Source organism: Pinus tabuliformis, chromosome 5_1, assembly GCF_031772625.1.
Source record: "Pinus tabuliformis cultivar Carrire ecotype Pingquan chromosome 5_1, CPIR1, whole genome shotgun sequence".
Classification (NCBI taxonomy): domain Eukaryota; kingdom Viridiplantae; phylum Streptophyta; class Pinopsida; order Pinales; family Pinaceae; genus Pinus; species Pinus tabuliformis.
In genome coordinates, this window is record NC_142305.1 from 480,116,840 (window position 1) to 480,139,846 (window position 23,007).

Below are 23,007 nucleotides of genomic sequence, written 5' to 3' on the forward strand. Positions count from 1 at the left end.
GATCCCCATTAAATACCAACACTTGATTATATCCTGAAAACCCATCTAATAGGGACAACATTTCAGAGTGAGAAACACATTGAAGAATGTGTTCCATAGAAGGGTCAGGATAGTTATCTTTCTGCGATGCTTTGTTTAGGTTTCTGAAATCGATACATAGCTTGATGTCTCCATTTTTATTTCTTACTGGCACAAGATGGCTACCTAGTGGGCGTGTCTGACCGGAAAGATGATTTTAGCATCCAAAATTTTGTTTAATTCTTTCTTCACCAACGGTTCTAGGCTTGGATGCATTTTGAGAAGCTTTTGTTGGTAGGGATTAGCCTCCTTTTCCAAAGGAATTACATGCTACATAATGCTGGTATCAAAGTTTTTTAAGTCGCCATATGTCCATGAAAAGATGTCCTTGTATTATTTAAATAGCTTGGCAAATGCAACCTTTTCTTGTGGAGAGCACCCCAAGCCCAAATTGACATTTTTTGGGTCTTCTTTGGTTCCAAGGTTGACCGATTCATACTTCATGGATGAGCTATGCATTTTGCAATTAGTCGGCTTCTTGAATTTATCATGCAGGTCATACAAGTGCTCCATCTTGACAATTGACTTGGGAATTATATTTGATCCTTTTCCTCATCTTCCCTCTCGTTCATAAGTCTGTCATGCTCTTTTTTATCAATGACTGCATTCCTAAATGTCTTCTCGCAGTGAAAGAACTTAAGGATTTGCTCGTCATCTTCGAACACCTGCCAATTTGAGATGTTATCAGGCATGGATGTTCTGAAAATCAATTCAACATAACATTTATTCTTCTTTAATATAAGATCAGGAAAAAGTTTTGCAGCCATACCAGCCATCAAATCGACATCTTGGTTCTACCCTTGGGGTATGTATGTGATATTAAAAGAATTAAAACTGTCAATTAAGCTCCATACCTCATGTTGGTATCTTACCAGGTGTGTCGAATTGCAGTGTATCCTTTTCCTTACCTGGTCCACAATTATCTGTGAATCACCAAAAACTTTAAGATTTTTTACCTTCAGATCAATGGCTTTTTTCAGGCCCTGCAACAAGCCTTCATATTCTGCGGTGTTGTTGGTGCACGCGAACTCCAATCGGCTAGCCATCAGATGTTGGTTCCCTTGCGAGTCAATGAGAATGCTCCTAGCACCTGCACCTTCAAGGTAGTTAGAGCCATCAAAATAGAGTGTCCAAAATATAGAGTCTAATGTTACATCAAATGAACTGCTTCCTACAAAATTAGTTCTATCATTTACTATATTATAGGGTGGTTCATCAGTTGGACTACAGGGGAGAGATTCCAACTATGTGTTTATTGTAGTTTCTTCAATTGTTTCTGCATGGAATTCTCCAAAACAGGTTTCCGTGGCACAAACATTGAAACTATAATTATCGAGGATAGAATTGGTAAACATTACAAGTTCATTGGGGCCATTTAATTCCATCACCACATACTTCATGTATCTTTCTCGATCAACTCTTAGCATATCACCCTTCCCCTTCTGAGGCAGCAAGAGATGGGACCAATCAGTTGAGAAATATCCATTGAGTTTTGCTGACTAGTCCCTACTAAGCAGCATTCCATAAGCCTCAGGTATGTTGACTACCACTATGTCAATGACTTGTGAGTACTGTGGTTTGGTAGCCATTCGAATCAACACATCTTTCAATTCCCCGATTACCTTCACATTTGTTCTGTCCAATTGCATAATTCGAGTTCCAATTTTATTGGGTATTGCATGAAGTATTTTAGCAACAACGTAAGGCATAACAGTGGACGAGGCACCGAAATCTACCAAGCAATTGTGTACGTTCATGTTGAAGATTTCAACTGTGCTAAGGAAAGGTGGAGTCATGGATTTTGATTTTCTCCCTATCATGGCTGCATTAACATCTTGGGGGTTTCGATTCATTTTAGATAGAGTGGCTTCCATAGCTAATGGAATTTGGGTTGTACTAGAGGTACTGACATGTCTCGACAATGACTTCTTGGTTTGGCTGCCTGGGATGGTGGGAGTTTTGCAGTTCCTCTCATTCATAGCTTTCAAGAGAAAATCTCTCTACTGCGTTAATTTTAACAAATCAAAGTATGTGATATTAGCCCTAGATTTCTTAAGATCATCCACAATGTTGTAATCAATGTTATAAACAGGGTAGGGCAGAGTAAACATACCGGTTTTGCCATTCTTAGGTGGGAGTTTACCATTTTGAGTTGCCTTCGTTACAGTTGGAGATGTGTTCTCTTTCTTTGGATAGTTTGCAACTGGAGTATTCTTGGACTCGCCACTAGGTCTACCCTTCTCAACAGAAACTTTGGGAGCGGATGCCTTCACAGGGCGAACATCTTTCTTTGTCTGGTCTACAAGCTTCATCACACCCACAAGTGGCCCTTTACTTCGTGTGTGGATTTCGGCCATGCTATCTTCTTCGTCATCATCATTCTCATTTGTATAGAAATACCACAGTACGTTGATTTGAGATTCTTTGTCCAAGGGCTCTTCTACTTGGTATTCTTCCTCATTTTCTTGTTCTGGCTCCAGCTCCACTATAGGTTCTTCTTTTTTAAGGAGTGATCCGATAAGAGCCAGCTCTTCCATATTTAAATTCCCTTCATTGGGTGGAGCAGGCAACACAAGTTGACCTTGACCACCTTCTGTCTTCTTATGATAGAAAGGTTTGAAGGGTTTTCTATTGTAATACTCTCCTCCACTCTCTCTCGAATTCCTTTTCATATCGATGACTGTGTTTGTCAATTTCTTAATGATCCGATGTAAACCTTCCACATCTGTAGTGTCCCTTTCTTTGCCCTCAGCCACTTTGTTATCAATCCCATTATTCTTCTTGGATGACTAAGAGGCTTTCTTTCCTTCGGTCGTATGATGACATGTTGCGAGATTGATCATTTCATTCTTGACTTTTATTGCTTCATCGATAGCACCTTGTAAGGTTTGTGAATTATTTATCTTGACCCACATCGCAGTAGGGACAGGGAGAGCAGTGATGTAGAATTCCATGAGCACCTCATCAGTAGGTCTAGCGTTAGCTGAGATTCTGTTGAATAAAGTGTTGAACCAGATATTAAAATCCTTGACCTTTTCTTTAGCTTCCATTTTTAAACGAGATAGTTCTAAAACTAAGGCCGCAGGTGTTTTGTCATCGCCAAACTTGTCTAAGAAGGCCTGCTGAAAGGCATCCCATGAGGTGATCGACCCTATTCTCAAGCTAAAGTACCATGTGGAGGTCACACCAATTAGAGTAAAAGGGAATAAGTGACATACCACATCCTCATCGGCTACCCCCAACATGCACACGACTAGGAAAGAGTGAATATGGTTATCAACAGTGTCTTCCCGCTCAGGGTCGAATTTAGGCAATACTCTTTCTGTGTTCTTGGGTAAGGGATGCTGCTGCCAAGGTACCGCTATGGCATCCTATGCAAGCCAGGGAGGGAGTGCTCCCGGAGGAGGTGGAGGTTGATTCCCACCTAGAGGAGGTGGTGGAGGTTGATTCCCACTTGGAGGGGGAAGTAGAGGTTGATTCCCACTCGGAGGGGGAACGTTAGCCATATTATGGATATGGAGGTTTTGGTTGAGGGTTTCTTCGAGGTGTTCTTTGTTAGGATTTCCCAAATCGAACCAGGGATTACCTTCAGAGGGGGAATCCTCAGGAATTTCTTCCCAAGGAGTGTCGATACTTTTCAAAGAGTCTAGCACAATATCTTCAAGAGAAGGGGCTGTAGATGTCTCTTTGCTTATGGGAAGGATCCTTGGCTTTCTTTTAGCTGTCAAAGGTAAGGAATGGAAGATGGGAAACTGAGATAGGGAGCGAGTGTAGGCATGAGTAAGCACTCTGACTGGTTGTTCTTGAATGACAAGATACTCCCATAGTCTCTCTTCTTTGGGTGACCCAGACACGGGACGAGATTTCCTTCCTCTGCTTCTTCGAAATGAGGCTTTTCCAAATGGGCGGAATGTTCTTTTCGACCTTTACGATCCATAAATTAATATTTTTGAATCCATGCGTGGCATTTATAGATGAAATCTTGTAAAGATGTGGACAACGGTTTAGGCCCTCCTTCTAGTGCCAATTTGTTGACACGACAAATTTCACTATGCCACCAAGGGGAACTAACCCAATCACAGATCCCAATTAGATTTGATTTTGTTTGGGGTGGCTAGCTCTAACGGGTTTTAAAGGATCCTGTAAACTGTTAAAGGTGTTGAGAGATTGCTTCCTGGAGGAAGACTTCAATTTAAATCAACAAAAGAAACAACTAACCTATATGTATCAAATCCTATCTACACTACTTCTAACTACTCTAATCTAGTCCTAACTATCCTAATCTATCCTGTAGGAGCATAACAAAAAGAGCTTAAACGTCATATATAGATTCCAAGTCCAAATGAATCAATTACCGGTTCACATAAGAACAAGGTTGTATTAAATCCTAATTGCAATCCAATTACTTATACAGGAATACACATTCCTTTCCATACAAATAACACTTGCAACTGATGTTTAACAATGTTTCGAATCAACAACCTTTCATGAGTTAAGCATGCTATTGAATTATATTCGAATAACCAAGAATAACCATGAACTGTATGTTATCAATATGCACAAAGAAAAACACATTTATCTTTATGCCAACAACAACACTCTAATCCTAAACACATGAAAGAAGAGGCAAATAAATCTAAAACAAAAGGCTCCTTTTAGACCCAAATAGTCTTCTTTATTCACAATAAATCAAAAGTTGTTCTGCCCAAAAAAAAGTCCTCCTCTCCTATTCGGAGGTAATACTTATGCAGCTGGAAATGACTCTCGGTCTTCCCTGACTTTTCACCTTCCTCCTCTTTTCAATATACAAATTAAAATATACAGGTCTCGAATCGATCGGTGAAACGACTGACCCGTAAAGGCCACATCTGCTGGAGCATTTCATTTCTTGGGGAAATGAATAAATGTCGATTGAAGGGAGGAGGTATGCATGTCATTTATTCATGATAAGGCCCGAGACTGCATAACCTTCAAAACACACAAGTAACACGTGGAAACATGACCGCCAACGCCTAAAGCCGGATCTTAAGATAGAACACAACCTGGAGCCATACTTGAGGCTTATGCATCCGTTCTTCAAACTCGGTTGCCTTTTGTCGATCCTCGCCTACAGAGATAACCAACATCAGCTATGCTTATGAAAATATGATAGAAATGCTTAAAAACAAAAATCTTTCCTTCATTAAAATGTTTATAACATCAAAAGGAAAAAGTGTGAAAGAATCAGCCCCTGGTTTTTAATTCATGCATTGATTAAGTCCGATATGCCTAAATCTGATTTACACTGAAAATCATCACATAACACAGAACCGGATCCAAAATCCGGACTTGAACTATTATAGACGGGAACCCAAACCCTATGGGGTCCGCAAAACACCGCAAAACACTATCGCATCGCATCGCACCGTATGTTTAAGTTTTGGGCTCCGCTGATTGCAACTTGCGATTGGCCGAACCCAAAATATATATGTGCCGCAGTCAATAATCGCCTTGGGTCCCCCACATAAGATTTCCTTTCAAAACCGAGACCGGAACACTTTATCGAAAACACAGGGAAAACACGAGAAAACCCACGGCTGGACTTGAAATATTATGCACCCAGGCATATAATTATCGCCGGGTCCGCCATATCACCCCGTCGCATACCACATGGGCTTCGCTTTCACCAATTTTCGATTGCGATTAGCGATAGGAGAAAGCGGACCCGAAATGTATATGTGCCGCAATTCATAATCCCTTCGGATTCGCCATATAAGATTTCCCTTTGAAAATCCCGACCACAAAGTATTATCCTAATACATGGGAATACACGGGAAAACCCGCGACTGACCATAAGGCCGGACTTGAAATATTATGCACCCAGGTTTAAAGTTATCATCGGGTTCGGTGGATAGTGGCGTGCCTTATATATAAGCCCCAGACCCCGCCGACTGCGATATGCGATGGGGCTCCGGACCCGAAATATATATGTTGTGGTTAATACTTCCGTCGGGTCCGGTAGATCACGGTGCGCGTTATATACAAGCTCTGGGACCTCGCCGATTGCGATATGCGATGGGGCTCCGGACTCTCTATATATATATATATATATATATATATATATATATATATATATATATATATATATATATATATATATATATATATATATATATATATATATATATATATATATATATATATATATATATATATATATATATATAAAGAGTTATAATGGGAATAAAGATGCGATAGAAGGTTTTGTGGGTTGAATCCAAATACAACCATAATAGAGAGTGGGGGTTGGTTATATGCGTGAGCATAGAGCACCATGAAGGTTTAGGGGGATTGAAAAGTCCCGATGAAGGAAATGAATGAAGGGCTAGAAAGGGTTATAGATGAATCATGCGACAAAGATTTATTAAGGGGGACTTAACCATTAGGAATTGAAGATTTGACTCGGAAAGAGTTAAAATCCCTGGGATAAAACAGATCATTTAGAGAGGTGAAAGATTAAACTTCTAGGGGACCCATTCAAAATTGCTACCAAGGTAGGTTTTAATAGGGTGGTGGTTGTGGCCACAATAGGGTCTTGCTCTAAGAAAGCTTGGGAAGCCATGGGTTGCTATGAATGGCTTGTCTCAACACAACCAACCCATTATCGTGGTGAAATATATGGTTTATAGCCTTCATGCTTACAGTCATGCGGTATTTTTCTGTTACAATTCTACAAGTTTGAACTACCAGTGTTAACACCAGGACCCTAAGCTAGTATGTATCCTCAAGCTAGAAGTCTTGACATTTGATTTTAGGTTCTTCCATCACCTTCATGGTTGGAAAAGTTGTAGTATGGCACATCTATCCTTTGGCAGAGACAACTCATCAAGGGGAGGTCATGGGAGGAATCAAAGTGGTGGTCATAGGTAGGGAGGAAGCCAACCCCAACCATGCCTAGCTAGGGGACGGGGTCGTAGATCCACCTCAGGTCAAATTCAGGAGGATGCTCAGTCCTACCAGGCCAATACTCAACCTCAAATTCACCAGTTAATTTCTGGGTGGGAAGCATATTTAAACCAACATGGAACAAGCATGGATTTGGATATGGAGGAATGATGAGATATTGTGTTGGACCCTAGACATTCCAGAGGTCGGTCCTCTCAACACAAGTAGATTATTTATATTTACTTTTTGACGAATAATATTGTGTCTAGAGCCTCGACGACTCCCTCAGTTGGACCCTCCAAGACTAATACAAAATTCCAGGAAATTCATAAGGAATTTCGGCTCATACAATTCCAAATTCAACAACAAAATGCCCACCTCAGCTGCATAGAGAATTCCCACCACTACCAGGTTCTAGGGAAAAATACCCAACACCTGTGGATTCATCCGATGAGTAGTAGCACGACTTGGATAGTGTTGGCTTGATGGGCCCTGAACCAGGTTCAACGTTAAGCAGCCAAGCAAATCCCTACACTACTAGACCTTTCAACATCAATCCGCGGAACACGGACTGAAGTCTCACCCGAAGCAGTATGGGGGGATGCAAGAACCAAGTTTTCGCACCTTGAGATGGTTATGATGTCAATTATATGCCCTAACCTTCCTTCGCACAGACCGATAAGCCCTTTAGGGCTTATCAAAGTACATCCCTTATTCATCCTTAAAACCTCTGCGAAAGTCTCGGATCATCCTTCGCGGACCCTAAATAGATAGATTAGGCACTTACGCGTCTCTATAATTAATCTTACTTCTGTACTTACTCAGATTCACTTAAGTATTGGTTAAATTTAACATGCATTACGGTTATCTTCGCGTAAACATATACTCTTACTTACGTTCATATGACAAAGTAAAATACATGGATTCGCGCCTCAATATAACATTAATTCATAACCCCAGTATTCAACATAACGTAATTGCACATTCATAACAGAAGTAGAATAACGCATACACGGATAATTCCATAATACTTCTCTTTATTGATAATCCAGATTTCTAGTACAGAGTTTGACTACCTTGCGCACACAGCTGCAGGGGTCCACGCACTCAATTGCGGACTTCTACCCTAGGCCTCTGCGCATCTAGCTGCAGAGCCTCTTCCTATGCTAAAACTCTTCGCTCTTAATTCTCACAGACCCATGCATAAAACATAACAAGACTCAACTGAACTACCTTAGACTCTTCTAAGACTCCCTTTTTATACAATCCCATGGTCTGCAGACCAAGGGCAGATCTGATCAACCAACACAACTATCTAAACTAAGGGTGAAAACCCTTTTGGACTGCTTACATCTTCATGCTCCGCGGCCACAAAATGCGGAGACTTTACATTCTTTACTACAAAATTTGGGCTTTCTTCCCCAAAAATTGGGTTTTTAACCCCAAAATTGACCCTAAGGGATCCATTCCCAACATGCCCCCAACAAAAATATGGTGACTCGCCCTCGAGTCACTCTGCTGGTGTGATATCTTGTCGCCAAGACCTCCCAGCTCCACTTGTACCACTGCAACCTCAGCGGTGCACTGTGTTGCTTCCTGCTTCATTTGTTCGACCAGCTGCTCCGTCGCTGGCCCTATGCCATCTACCTGTACCTTCTGCTGTGTTTCCCGCAGACTAGCTAGTTTGCCTTCAATGGTGGCTGTGAGCACATATGCTTCATCTAGCCAAGGCTTCAATCAAGCCTTCAATAATGCTTCCCTGTGCTGCACTGCGTCCACTTGCTCTTTCAACGCCTTTGCCTCTTGCAACTTCGCTAGCCTTTGGGTAATGGCGATGGTGTGCGCCATTGATTTAACCTCATCATATTGATGCTGCACCTCCCGCGCCTCTGTTTCCAACTTCTGCACATTGGTATCCTCCTGTAAGTTGGTGACTACTTCGAGCGATTGCTCGAAGAGCGCAGTACAATCCTTTACTGCGCTATCTATAGTTGCAATGACGTCCTTAACAACTGCCTCACATTGCTCTCTGACTTCTAGTGGAGTCGAAGGTTGGGCCTTCAACTCACGTTATGCCATCTTAAGGTTTAGTTCAAACTGAGCCTTAGCCAACTCTATTCTTGCTTCGTGCACTCCGGCAGTGAGCTTTCAAATTCTTACATCCATTGGCTCATCTTCGGGAATGTCCAATTCTGGGACAAACCTTTATGCCTCAGCCACTACCTTGGCTGTGCATGCATTCTTATCTGTTATGACCTTAAAGAGATCAATAGCGGAGTTCTTCTGTGTAGCCATCTGAGCGTTGCTCACCCTCTGCTCACTGATAATGTGTAGCGCGCGTTGTTCGCGGGCCTGAAGTTCCGCGATCACACCATCCTGCAAAGTGTGAAGGGCTTCACTTGGAAGCATGGCCAAATTGAGTCCAACCCCCTTGAGGGTGCTGACAGTGGCCTTGTCATCTTCTGCTTCTGTAGTCAACGCTCCGTTCGACACCACTATTGCCTGGGGATCCAGTGTGCACACCATCCCTGCTACTTCTAAGGTGCTAGGCACCACACTAGTTGATGCCGCACTGCTCCGCCCCACACTAGTCTGTACCTATGACGCCTGGATCTGTAGCTCACGTAGACCCATTTGAATGGAACCCAAGGCCTGTTTCTACTGCTGCTCGAATTGCTGCAGCAGTTTCGCGGTCACATCCCTTACTGCATCACCAATGTCATTCAAATCACCTTTAGTCAAGGTGAATGGGTTGAGGGAAGTCTTGCTGGCCTTGGACTTCTTCCGCAGTCCTACTTTCTCCTGTTCCCTAGTGTGCTTAATCCAGAATGGAGTAGTCTCCGGATCTGCTCCTCCCTGCTCTGATTACTGGTCTTCCTCCTCTATCTTCGGGGAAGGCGACTTCTGACTCCTGTCAGAGCCGCACTCCTCCTCTTCTTCCTATCCTCCTGTTTTCTTCGTGGCGGCACGCTCCGCCTTGGTTTTATCCTCAACCTCCTTCTTCCTTTCTTAGCCAATTGTTCCATCTTCAGCCTGACCTCTTCCTTTTTTCGCTTCGCTACAAACTTTCTAGACCCAACTGTAAAGTCCGAAGCAGTGCACCAATCTACCAGCCAACGGTCAAGTATTGTTGTGATTGCGTTGTCTGTGGCCAGATATGGAAGGTCTTACCACTTTTGTTCAGGATCCTTCTGCATGTGCTTGGAGACATGGTGGAAGTTCACCTTGAACTCCACATACTTGGCAACATAACCATTTGTTGGCTTGATGGGCCTTGTCCCAGGTTCAACATTAAGCAGCCAAGCAAATCCCTACACTACTGGCCCTTTTGCAATCAATCTGTGGGACTGAAGTTTCACCTGAAGCTGTATGGGGGGATACAGGAACCAAGTTTCCGCATCGTGAGATGGTTGTGATATCAGTTATATGCCCTAACCTTCCTTCGCGCAGACCGATAAGCCCTTTAGGGCTTATCAAAGTATGTTTCTTATTCATCCCTAAAACCTCCGTGAAAGTCTTGGATCGTCCTTCGCAAACCCTAAATAGATAGATCATGCACTTACGTGTCTCTATAATTACTCTTACTTCTGCACTTACTCAGATTCACTTAAGTATTGGTTAAATTTAACATGCATCACAGTTATCTTTGCAAAAACATATATTCTTATTTGCATTCATATGACAAAGTAAAATACATGGATTCTGGCATCAATATAGCATTAATTCATAACCCCAGTATTCAACATAACATAATCTCACATTCATAACAGAAGTAGAATAATGCATACACGAATAATTCTATAATACTTCTCTTTATTGATAATCCAGATTTCCAGTACAGACTCTGACTACCCTGTGCACACATCTGCAGGGGTCCACGTACTCAGTTGCAGACTTTTACCCTAGGCCTCTGCGCACCCAGCTGCAGAGCCTCTTCCTACGCTAAGACTCTTCGCTCTTAGCTCTCACAGACCCATGCATAAAACATAACAAGACTCAATTGAATGCCTTAGACTCTTCTATGACTCCGTTTTTATACAATCTCATGGTCCGCAGACCAAGGGCAGATCTCATGAAGCCGACACAACGATTAAACTAAGGGCAGAAAACCCTTTTTCACTGCTTACATCTTCACACTCCACGACCACAAAATGTGGAGACTTTACATTCTTTACTACAAAATTTGGGCTTTCTGCCCCAAAGCTTGGGCTTTTAACCCCAAAATTGACCCAGGGGACCTGTTCCCAACAGATAGTTTGACTTTTTATTTTTTCTTTGTATAGATGAAGATATTGTAAACTTTGATATTATGTCTTAGTTATCTAGTCACTAGAAGAATTAAGGATAATGAGACCTATATATCTATGATAGAAAATCTCAAACTTTTTTTTGTTTGTATGGATTATAATGTGCTAAGGTGGCCAACAAACTTGGTTTCCACATGGATAGGTTGAGGCCACCTAACCATACTGATATGGATGTAACTTGCCTATTTTTGATCTAAACGAATGAAAAAGGTCCTGCCAAACTTACAAAAGAAGTAAAATTAAAAATAACCCTATAAAAATAAAGTGAATAAAAATAAAAATGACCCATGGTACGTGCCTAGACCAGATCCATCTTAACTCAAGATCTTATCAAGTGCCGAGAGTGATCAAAATTCTTGAGATGCAAACCTATTTTAAAGTGAAAAGAGATTTGACTCCTCTCTTGGTAGATTCAGAGTGAAGATGGATCTAAACTGGTAATAAAGAGTAAAAAATAATAAGAGTCAAAATTCCCTCAATTAAAAAAAATCATAAAAATACAAGTCACACAAATGAGAAAATTGAAAATATTACTTACAAATCTTCAAGAATTTATTTACCTTATCTCTTTTACTGCTATGGGCATTCTCTTGACTAAAACTAAAAGTAGAAAATGAATTTCAATGATAAAATACTACAATATTATAATTAATTTTAAAATGGTTGTACTTTAAAAAAAGTAAAAGATAACTAGTATTAATTATTCAATATTAAAAGAGCATCATAACAACGTGTAATTTAATATAAATCTAGCTAGATGCTTCTTAACCCTCTAGAGAAAGAATTTTTTTTAAGTTAAAACCTTTTTCTATAGTTGAAAAGAAAAATTACACAGATTTAAACTTCGTAGGGTCTTGATAAATTTACAGCTAAAATTGCTGTAAACTGGTGTAAACACAACCATGTAATTGTATGCCTTTGAATTATTATAATCACTTTCCAAAGTTTGTTTGATGGGAGAATAAAAACCCCTACTAGCTAATGGGGGATTGGGAAAACATAATCATCCATGTAATTATATGCCTCTTAATTCTTACAATCACTCTCCAAATTTTGTTTTGAAGGGAGAATAAAGACCCCTACCCTTCAAAAAGTGTTGTCCTCAACACTTGAGCAGTTCTGGATGCTTCTGTATAAAATTCTCATCCTCCCATGTGGAATCTTCAGTGGGTAAGTTCTTCCACTTCATCAGATACTCTGAAATTTATCAATTTCGTAGCTGTCAATTTCTTGTTTTTGTGACTACTTCAGGTTCCAATATGATTTTTCCTTCCTTGTCTAGTTCTGGCCATATTGTTTGAACTGGTATCTTCTCACCTATAACCTTCTTTAAGCATGAAACATGGAAAACTGGGTGCAATCAGGAAGATGCATGAAGCTCCAATTTGTATGCCATAGTACTAATCTTTTGTAACACCTTGTACGGACCATAATACTTTGGTGATAATTTATTATCCTTCTTAGCTTGCTTGAGGGGCATTTGTTTGTATGGTTGTAGTCGTATAAATACCCAGTCACCTACATCAAAACTTCTTTTGCTGTGATGTTGATCTGCCTGTTGTTTCATTCTATTCTGCACCAAATTGAGGTTATCCTTTAAGAGTTTGAGAACTTGTTTTTGATGCTCGATGTGATCCTCCATTGTTTGAACCTTAGAATTTTCTTTTAAAGATGATGTGAGGGACGGTGGATGATATCCATAAAGTGCCATAAATGGGGTCATTTTTGCCACAATATGGAAGGAAGTGTTATGCCACCATTCAACCAGAGGAAACCACTTGACCCATTGTGTTTGTTTATCAGATACAAAGCAACGAAGTTATCATTCCAAAAATTTGTTCACTATCGCAGTTTTCCCATCAGATTCAAGATGATAAGATGAGCTATGAGCTAACTGAGTACCCAAATATTCCACCTCTTGTACTCTAAAGAAACAATTGGAGCTTTTTGCATATAATTGTTTCTCCTCCAATAGTTTGAGCATCCTGTCAACATGTTGAACATGATCCTTCCAAGACTTGATGTAGAATAATATATCATCAAAAAATATTAACACAAATTTTCTAAGTAAGGGTTTGAAAATGGAATTCATCAAACCTTGAAATGTAGAAGGTGCATTGGTAAGGCCAAAAGGCATGACCAAAAATTCATAATGACCCTCATGAGTTATAAATGTTGTTTTTGGAATGTCTTCAATCTTCATTCTAATTTGATGATATCTTGAACGAAGATCCAAATTGGTGAAGTAAATTGCTCCATGTAATTCATCCAATAATTCATCAAAAGACAGGAATGGGAAATTTATCTTTAATAGTAAGCTTGTTGAGCTTCCTATAATCCGGACACATGCACCATGATCCATCCTTCTTGTATACCAATACCACTGGAGCAAAGAAAGAACTTTGACTAGGTTGAATTATACCAACCTCTAGCATTTCTGCAACCAGAAGTTCAATTTCACTCTTTTGGGCATATGGATATCTGTAAGGCCTAATGTTTGGGGGAACACTTCCTGGAATCAAATGAATAGCATGATCATCATCACGAATAGGTGGGAGGCCTTTATGAGTCTGAAATTCCTTGGAATGATTTTCCAATTTTTTTTGGAGATCTAGAGAAATAGATGATTTCAATGTGGGTACCTCTAGTGAACATAATTGTGTAATTTTTCCCCGTTGTTGTTTATTTAGAAGCTTTGTCATGCTGTTTGAGCTGATTATATTTCCTGGTTTCCCTAGGATACCCCTTAATTCAACCTCCTTTCCTTCCCAAAAAAATTCAAGAAAATTTCTTCAAAATTAAAAGCTATCGTACCCAAAGATTGTAGCCATTGAAGTCGTAGTACAAAATCTACACCACCTATTGGAATGGAAAGCATTGGACTATTAAAGACATATTCTCCCATGGATAGCTTGATATTATGGCACTTTCCAGAGAAACTTATGGTTCCTCAATTTTCTACCATTACTTGACACTCTGGTTTTGGATATAGGAAGCAATTCAATTCCTTGACTATCTTACAATGAATAAAATTATGGGTACTACCCGAATCAATCAACACTATTACCTTTTTCTTCTTGATATGCCCTTCTATCTTGAGAGTTTGAGGAGTGGTAATTCCTATCAATGCATTACAAGATATGGTCAGATTCATTTCTTCTTTCTATGGGATTGGTTCCTAGTGTATATCCTCTTCTTTTGACGTTTCTTGTTCCTTTTCTTGCTCCTCTTCCCCATCTATGTAAATTAATTTCTTCTTAGCACACTTATGATCTTTAGTGTATTTTCTATCACAATTGTAACAAAGCCCTTTTGCTCATTTTTCTTCCAATTTTTGTGGTCTCAACCTTGTAGGTGGTAAAAGGCTAAGAGCAACAACACTTCCATCTTTATAATTATGAGTGGTAGGATTCCTTGTTGCCATAATTTTTCTTTCAATTTTTCTTGCCAACTTGAATTCCTTCTCCAATGAATCAGGTTCCCAAAGGAAAACCTCATGTTGAATGTTATCCTTTAAAGTCCCTATGAAGGCATCAATCCTCTACTTCTCTGGAATATCATTTAACCTTATATAAATTTTTTGGAAGTCCTCAATGTGCTCTACCATTGAACTCTTTTGTTTGAGATTTATCAATTGGATAAAGAAGTTGTTGCTCTTTGTATCCTCACAATGTGCTATCATTTCCTTCATGAAAATTGACCAGGTGACAAGTTGTTTACGAGAAAAAATCCCTTTATACCATAAAAATTGTTTTGGTTCTAAATATAAAGATGCAATACGTACCTTTTGTAATAGTTGCACATCATGTAGATCAAAATATTTCTCCATCTGTGGTATCCATGTTATGGGATCCTTGCCATCAAAATTCCTCATATCGATATTTAGAATATGGTGGGTCTTCAATCCAATCCTAAATTCTATGAAATCATGATTAACATTTATGTTTTTCTCATCATGAGTTTCCTCTACTACGTTTTTCGTCATTAGGAGGCCTTTCTTGTAGCAGCTTTGTCCCACCTTCCTTCAAACCTTCCATGTCTTTCTTCAAATATTCCATGCCTTTCTTCAAATCTGCTTCCCTACCATCGATATTAGCTTCCATGGCACATATAAAACTATTTATCTTATATTTGATCGCATTCTTCAAATCATCCATCCAATTTTTCTTAATAGGTGTTTCTATTTTCTTGATTTGAGTCATTCTTTTTCTTTCTTTTAGCAACTCGATCTTGAATCTATTGTATCTATGAAATTTTGGATCTCCAAGGTCTAAAATTGCGATCTTCAGTAGTCCTCTGCGTCCTCTTTCTAATGCCACCAGTCTGATCGAAATTTGATTCTCTAAGAAAGTGTTATGCCCAATCTCCCAAGATGACCCGCTTATATACTTTTTTCGTAGAGTGAACTTGTATGAAGTGCCACATGTCACTGTTTCAACATTCGGACCTGAAAAAAATAAAAAGAAAAGTAAAGTCCATCGTCTTTCTATAAGTTCTTACAAAATTTCAATCTGATGCTCAGAGAGAAAGTTATGATGATTTTCCCAAGGTCACCTTTTTGAGAAGTAATTAAGGAGGCTGCAGAAACCCTAAATTTCTTGGACCATATCTCTGAAAATAGAGCAAAAAAAGAGTTGAAATTCGGGACCGAGCTTCACCAAGATTTCGGCTCAAATGGGTTGTAATTTCAGAGTTTGAAACTTCGTAGAAAAACAATTATAGCGAAAATTCCGCGCTGACCTGTTTGAGATGGAATTTTGGAGCTTGCAAAAACCTTAACTTCCTCAGATCAGATCTCTGAAAATATAGTGAGATAAGATCTGAAATTCAGACCCAAGTTTAGAATGATTTCAACTCAAATGGGTTTTGCTTTAGATTTTGAAACTTTGTACCAAAAAAATTATAGCGAAATTCCATGATGACCTGTTTGGAGTTGCGAAACCCTAGAATCCAAAGCTCTGATGCCAAATGTTATTAACCAGCTCACAAAAAGATAGAAAAGATAGATCAATGACTTAGAAATCAGCCTCTTCGAGGGAGAAAACTCCTTAACATTACACAAATGAACAATTCTTGGATGATACAAATGACAAGGCCTCCTTTCTATATATAAGAGTCTAAGGGGTCCCAATACAATCAAAGCCTACATAACAATAATATTGTAGGGGCACAACAATAAAAATAGTGGGCTTTCGTGGGGCATACTAATAACTATAGAATTTTCTCTACAAATCAGATAACTCACTGATATCATGTAGAAATTTCACCTGCAGATCAAACTGATATATGCAATGTACTAAAGCATAATACTAGATCTACTTCTACCATAAACTTTGCAGAAGCTTAATCAAACATGAGCAACATCAAGCATGAACACATATAACTGATAAGAAGGAATCAATCACACATAACACAAAAGGATTTATTCGGGAAAAGCACTAGCCTAAAGCCCCATCTCTGTATTATCAATCAAGTGGAAATCCTCAACAACATACAAAAAGAATCAGCTCAAAAGCTATCCTGCTCTCTCTGTACTCTGATGATGTAGCTCATGGACTATCTAGGCCTGTATATGTAGGCTCCAAAATCCTCCAAGCCCCTATTTCCTTACGCAGTTTTGATTGGGGTCCAATTACATAACATGTGTGAATTGGCCAAATCATACCTGTTGTCACCTCAGGTCCAACTACACAGTACTAGAAGGAATAATATTCCTTCCTCATGCAAGGAATATTCACTAGGAATATCCTAGCAACTGATAGTACACTGTCCCTCATCTGATCTCAACTGGGTCTCTGTCTGAACTGCCATGCATCAGTTATCCATGAGTGAATACTCAGTTATCTGAAAATACTAGTTGTCACATGCATGCAAGCATCAACAAACTGAATCTCATTAATTTAACAACTTGTTAAATTAATCTAACTAGACTTGACTAAGTTAAACTAAGTCAATTGATCCTCTCAATATAGAACTCATCCTTAATTCCTCAATCAGTGGAGCAAATCAAGGACACATTCCCCAACCAGTGGAGAAGTTATTGCATGTTCTCACAAAGACTTCAAGTTTTATTTTCCTTAACTAATTAACTCAAACTGGATTAATTAATTAATATTCAAACTGTTGTTAATATCAAATTCGAATTTTACTTCCTATTTCTAGTCCAAGGACTGATTAAAATAGGAATCCACATTGCACTGCTAAAAATAGAACTTCTATTTTTATCACTTCCATTTTTCATTCCCTGTTGCCCAATCCAACATTGATGTCCAAACTGCTATTTTTAGCAATTTCTTGTTGCCAATTTTCAACAATAACAACATGGGGACTATATTGGAACAATAATACAATAAAGGAGTTGCACTAATTACAATAAGGGGTTACACTAGTAGTATAGGGACCTAATAGAAAATAGAATCGTGAGTTCAAAAGTGGTGGACTATCCTTAGAATTATTTTCCCTTGAATGACAAATAATGTCTTCTTCATAATCCATACATGCATAGAAGAATGAATTTTAACGATAACTAGTGAAATTTAACCTCAGATGTGATTATACTTAATGAAGATGGCACTTGAATATCCTTTATAACTCATGCGAAATGGAATTTTTATAGGTTGCTGACTTGGGGATGTCATTGGACAGTTATGGAGATTTTCATATTTATTTAGGTATGAAAATTTGGTAAGCCCTCAAACTTAGAATTTGGGCCTCTGCCCTATTCCTAAAGGGTTCTGTGAGCTTGAAAATTACTTCCTTAGGCATGATTGGTGGGCCCTAATTTTGGCCCATCAATTAAGTATGGTGATAGCCCTAATTGGCCTTATATGACATTTTAGTACCAATTGGTATGACATCATGTGGAGAGATATTTATAGGTGTGTGTATGTATATATACACAGACCATTGATTATTCACGAAGACATCAACTATTATAACTACAATCGAGGGTGCCAAAAGTAGCCCTTTAATGGATCAACTACATTGTAGGTATGGGTCTTGTATGGCATCATCTATCAAGGTAGAGGAATTGCCTAGATGGTCAAAAGTGGTCGAAATCTGGCTAATTTTTTTTTAAAAATTTCGTAGTAGTGGTGTTTGAATCATGTTTTGGATGGTGGAAATGGATTCGGCACCATCAAAACCTTTGGGGCACCCGAAATATTGAAGTTTGACAACTGTAACCTCGATTGTACAAAAATTCCTACAAGATTTTATCAATTTTTTTGGAATTTCCATGATTTTCAAGGTAAATTTGCAGGCTAGTTCAACTACTACATCTTGTACGCATCAAGGGAAAGCCTCGAGGGCTTCAAGTTGAATGCTTGCAAATATTCCAAAGTAGTACCGAAGCATCTTGAGCATGTAGAAGAGAACATTCGAGTCTTGCACATCGATCACCTCATGAACGTCATCCACTGCATCCGAAATACCACCTCCACAAACCCTATCATTGACCAACCAAACAATTAGAGGTGCAATTGGGATTTGTCATGTGGTAAGTGCACCCTATGGAACAAATTGAGAAAATCCAAAAATGCTTGATCATGAGCAAGTTAAAAATAAAAAGTTCGTACCTTATGAGATAATGTTAAGTGAAATAGGAGCAACTCCCATCGAAGCAATTGCTATGGTATGATGCATAAGATATCTAAAAAGAATCGAGAAAATGGGAGTATGTAGATGGCCTAATGTTATCGTCAATGAAGACATAAGTGAAAGAAAAAAAACATGGACCATACAAAATCACACATGGATGAAAAAATGGAATATATACCTCAATGCCTATCCCATAAATAACAAGGAGCTAAAGAATTTTGTTATAGAGAAGTTTTGTGAATGGGTATGGGGAAAAGAGTTGTGTAGAAAGAAGTACTAGATTGAGGAATTCAACCCTATGTGTGATCTACAACAAAAAGAGTTCATTGGAGCTAGCATTCCATGGAGGGAAAAGATTCTTATTTCTCGATTAAGAACCAACTCGCATCAACTTCGGTGTGAAATAGGACGGTGGAAAAGGCCTAAAGAATATCGGGAAGAACGAGTGCATACATTTTTCACGTCTGGGGTAGTGGAATCCGAAAAAAATTTCATTTTGGAATGTGATGCGTTCAAAGACATCAGAGAAATTTTTGGGAATATGTTAGCATCGGTTTCTTGGCATTATCTTTTTAGCAAGGGGATTATTGGAAGATTGGGCTAGGTCATCATCAATTTGAATAAGAAAAGGATGGAATTGCAAAAGGCGAAAAGCAGGGAACCGATGGTCCCATAGACTATTTTTAGTCTTGTGGACGTTAAAATATCATTTCATTTATTATATATATAATTACTAATTAATGTATATTATAGTTTAAGTAATACGTAATTAAATTAAAAATTTGAATAAATACCATATGGGATAAAGGAAGACAAGGTATAAATTTGATGGGTTGTCAAAGCACATTTTTTATGATGGATTTTTCTTTTCCAAAAGTATTCATCGCATAATATTTCATTTTCATTTTTATCTATTATTTAAATATTTATTTTTGTTAATATTTTTGGGTTGTAAATAAACATTTTTTTTGGTTGTAAATATTTTTTTTTTAAGTAATTTTTTTAATTCTTGTCTAATTATAAAATACATTTCAATCAAGTAATATCATAGATGTATATGTTTTATATTGCTTTAAAAAGTTGATACACATTCAACCATGTTCGTTTTATTGTCAAACTAGGAAATGATTTGGTACAATTATTGCTCCAAGAGGTGCTCTATAGCCCAGTATGGAGGAAAGGGGGAGATTTGTAAGCGTTAGGAATAATGTAAGAAATATTGTAAGCCAACATTGTTTAAATGTCGGGAAATATATTAATGTAAGAAAGATTGTATGTAAACATTGTTTAAATGTTTGGAAAGATATTGAGAAAAATAAATAATCTCGGCTTCATATGTTTTGCTTGTACCGAGTGGTTAGTAGGAAAATCAAATTCTATAGTCTTGCTTTGGAAGGAGCTAATAAATTTAGATTTGAAGTTGATAAATTAATTGATTGTTCAGGCATAAGCACTTGCATAAAATTTTGGGGGTCGTAACCACTAGTAATCTACACATTGACAATTTTACTCCTACAAAAGTGCTCATGAAAACATAAATAATCAGGGAAAATTTTAAGAAATTCCCTAAATTTATATGTATAATAAATGGGCGAATCCCCATGATACATAGGAAAAATGGAAGGTGATTTTATTAATAATATAATATGTATATATAATTTTTTAGGCGAATCTCTCACCAGATTATATTATCTTGTAAAATCATGGTGAATCACTAGTACAATATGGCGAATCACTAAGAAATCCAAGGGTTATTGCAGTCATCAATGTTTTCAAAATCGGTCGAGCTAACCGAGCCATACCCCTGGTTAGTTCGGCTGGGTAGAAAAACTAGTCCGGTGGTTGGTTTGTTACTGAAGCCGCCGAGCTGGTCACCGACTTAGTCGGTTGGGTAACAAACCATCCGGCTTGGCTGAGTCCATATTAGACCAACCGAACCAGTCAAAGACACCCAAAGACGCCCAACAATGCTTTTTGGAGGGAAATTCAGACTCCAAACACAATTAGATTTTGGTTTTAGGTTTTCTTGAAGCCCATCTACCTCTCTCAAGCCTATAAAATCTACCCAACTCCCTCACATTTCCTCACAACTATCTCATTGCATTTTATGCGAGAATATCTTAGTTTGTGAAGAGTTGTGGAGTTGGTTTGTATAGTAGTAGTGAGGAGTCTTGGGCAATCATTGGAGCAGAAGTAAGGAGCTTTGTGGGAAGCCATTGGAGAATCATTGAGGAGTTGGTTTGTTGGAGCAGCATTGAGGAGGCTAGAGCCTAGAGGTATTTTTTTTCACTTCTAAAATTTGTCTTTGCTTGTTTTTTTTTTTTTTTTGCAAATTTGGAAATTGAAAAGAGTAATTTTTGTAAAAGAAATGAACATTGAAGCATTGCTTTTTATTTTTTTCATTTTTAATTTTTTTCCTTTCATTTCCAAGTCCAAATATTAGAAAGTGGCTCCTAGAATGAAAGATTATGTTTGGGCATATGCTGAGATGATTGCTAATCAAATGCATTGCAAATTTTGTCATAGAAAAATTAAGGGAGGTGGAGGGGGAATTAATAGGCTAAAACAACACTCTGATGGTGTTAAAGGCAAAATTACTCCATATGAAGCACCATAAGAACAAATTGGGGAGTTTAGGAAGGAGTTGCTAGATAAATTTGAGAAGTTTGAGGATGAAAAAGCTAGGCAAAAAGAAATAGAGGCTGAAATTGGGAGGAAGAGGAGTATAAAACACATGATGACTTCTAACCCAATTTTGATTATGGACGCTCTTCATTTATACCTTGCACTGATGCATCCAACCCCTTTTGCTATGTTCCTCCCTCTTTGGAGTCTATTCAAGAAAAGGGTAAGGGTAAAATGAAAAATAAAGGTGATATCAAAAGTTATTTCACAGTCTCCTCTCCCTATGATAGTTCACATGGTCCTCAAGCTAATAGAGGACAAATGAAGACCACTTTAGATGACCAATGGAAGAAATAATTGAGAGTGACTGCATGTGATTACATAGCTAGATGGTCGTATGATGATGATATCCCCTTTAATGCTTCTCTTTCACCATATTATGAACTTAGGGTTGATGCCATATTTTCTGCTGGAAAGGGTTTCAAAGGCCCTACTATGCATGGGTTAAGGGGATCTCTTTTGCAAAAAGAAATTCTATCCATTGATGAATATTTGAAAGATTTCAAAAGCTCATGGGAAAAAATAAGATGTACCATCATGTCATATGGATGAACCAATCAAAGGAACCGTACCATCATAAACTTTATTATCTTTTTTCCCACAGGGAACCATGTTTCTAAATAGGTTGATGCATTTGATAGGGTGAAATATGCACACTTGTTGTTTTAGATTTTGGATGAGGTTTTTGATGAGGTGGGGATGGCTAATGTTGTTCAAATCATCACATATAATTCCTTTAACTATGTTAGAATCTCACTACTCCTGTATTTGCATCATTTCAAGGGTAATTATAACCATTTATGATACATATAAATTTATATGGATGTCTCCTAACAAGTGACTAGAATATTTCCTATTGCCCATTCATTATACATATAAATTTAGGGAGGTTCTTAAAATTTTCCCTGTGAATAACCTATTTTCAACAATACATAGAAATGTAAAAGTGTACAAAAAAATTCATGCTTGAGAAACACAATCATATGCATCTATGATCCTTGGACAACTTAAAACAACCAAGATCAAATTAAACACAAAGTAAATTATCTCAATGATAAAATATATGTACACATGACTCTCTATTTGAAATGGAGTATAAAAATTACATTCCATAACCACCTTCTAGAGACCATAAATATGGGGGAGGATATTGCAGTTAATGCAACCCTTTTTGTGATGGACATTGTACTGATGATGTTGCTTTTGAAGATAAGAAACTGTACCCAAGTAAAATTTTATTAGCTTATAACTTCACCAACAAAGATTTACCCCAGTGCACTAAGAACAATTTTCTTTAACTACATTGACCAATAATGATATAAATATTGGTGATATAAAAATTGAGATATATAAAATAACGACCAACGTTTGTACACACAACATCTAAATATGTCAAAACATGTAACATTTACAC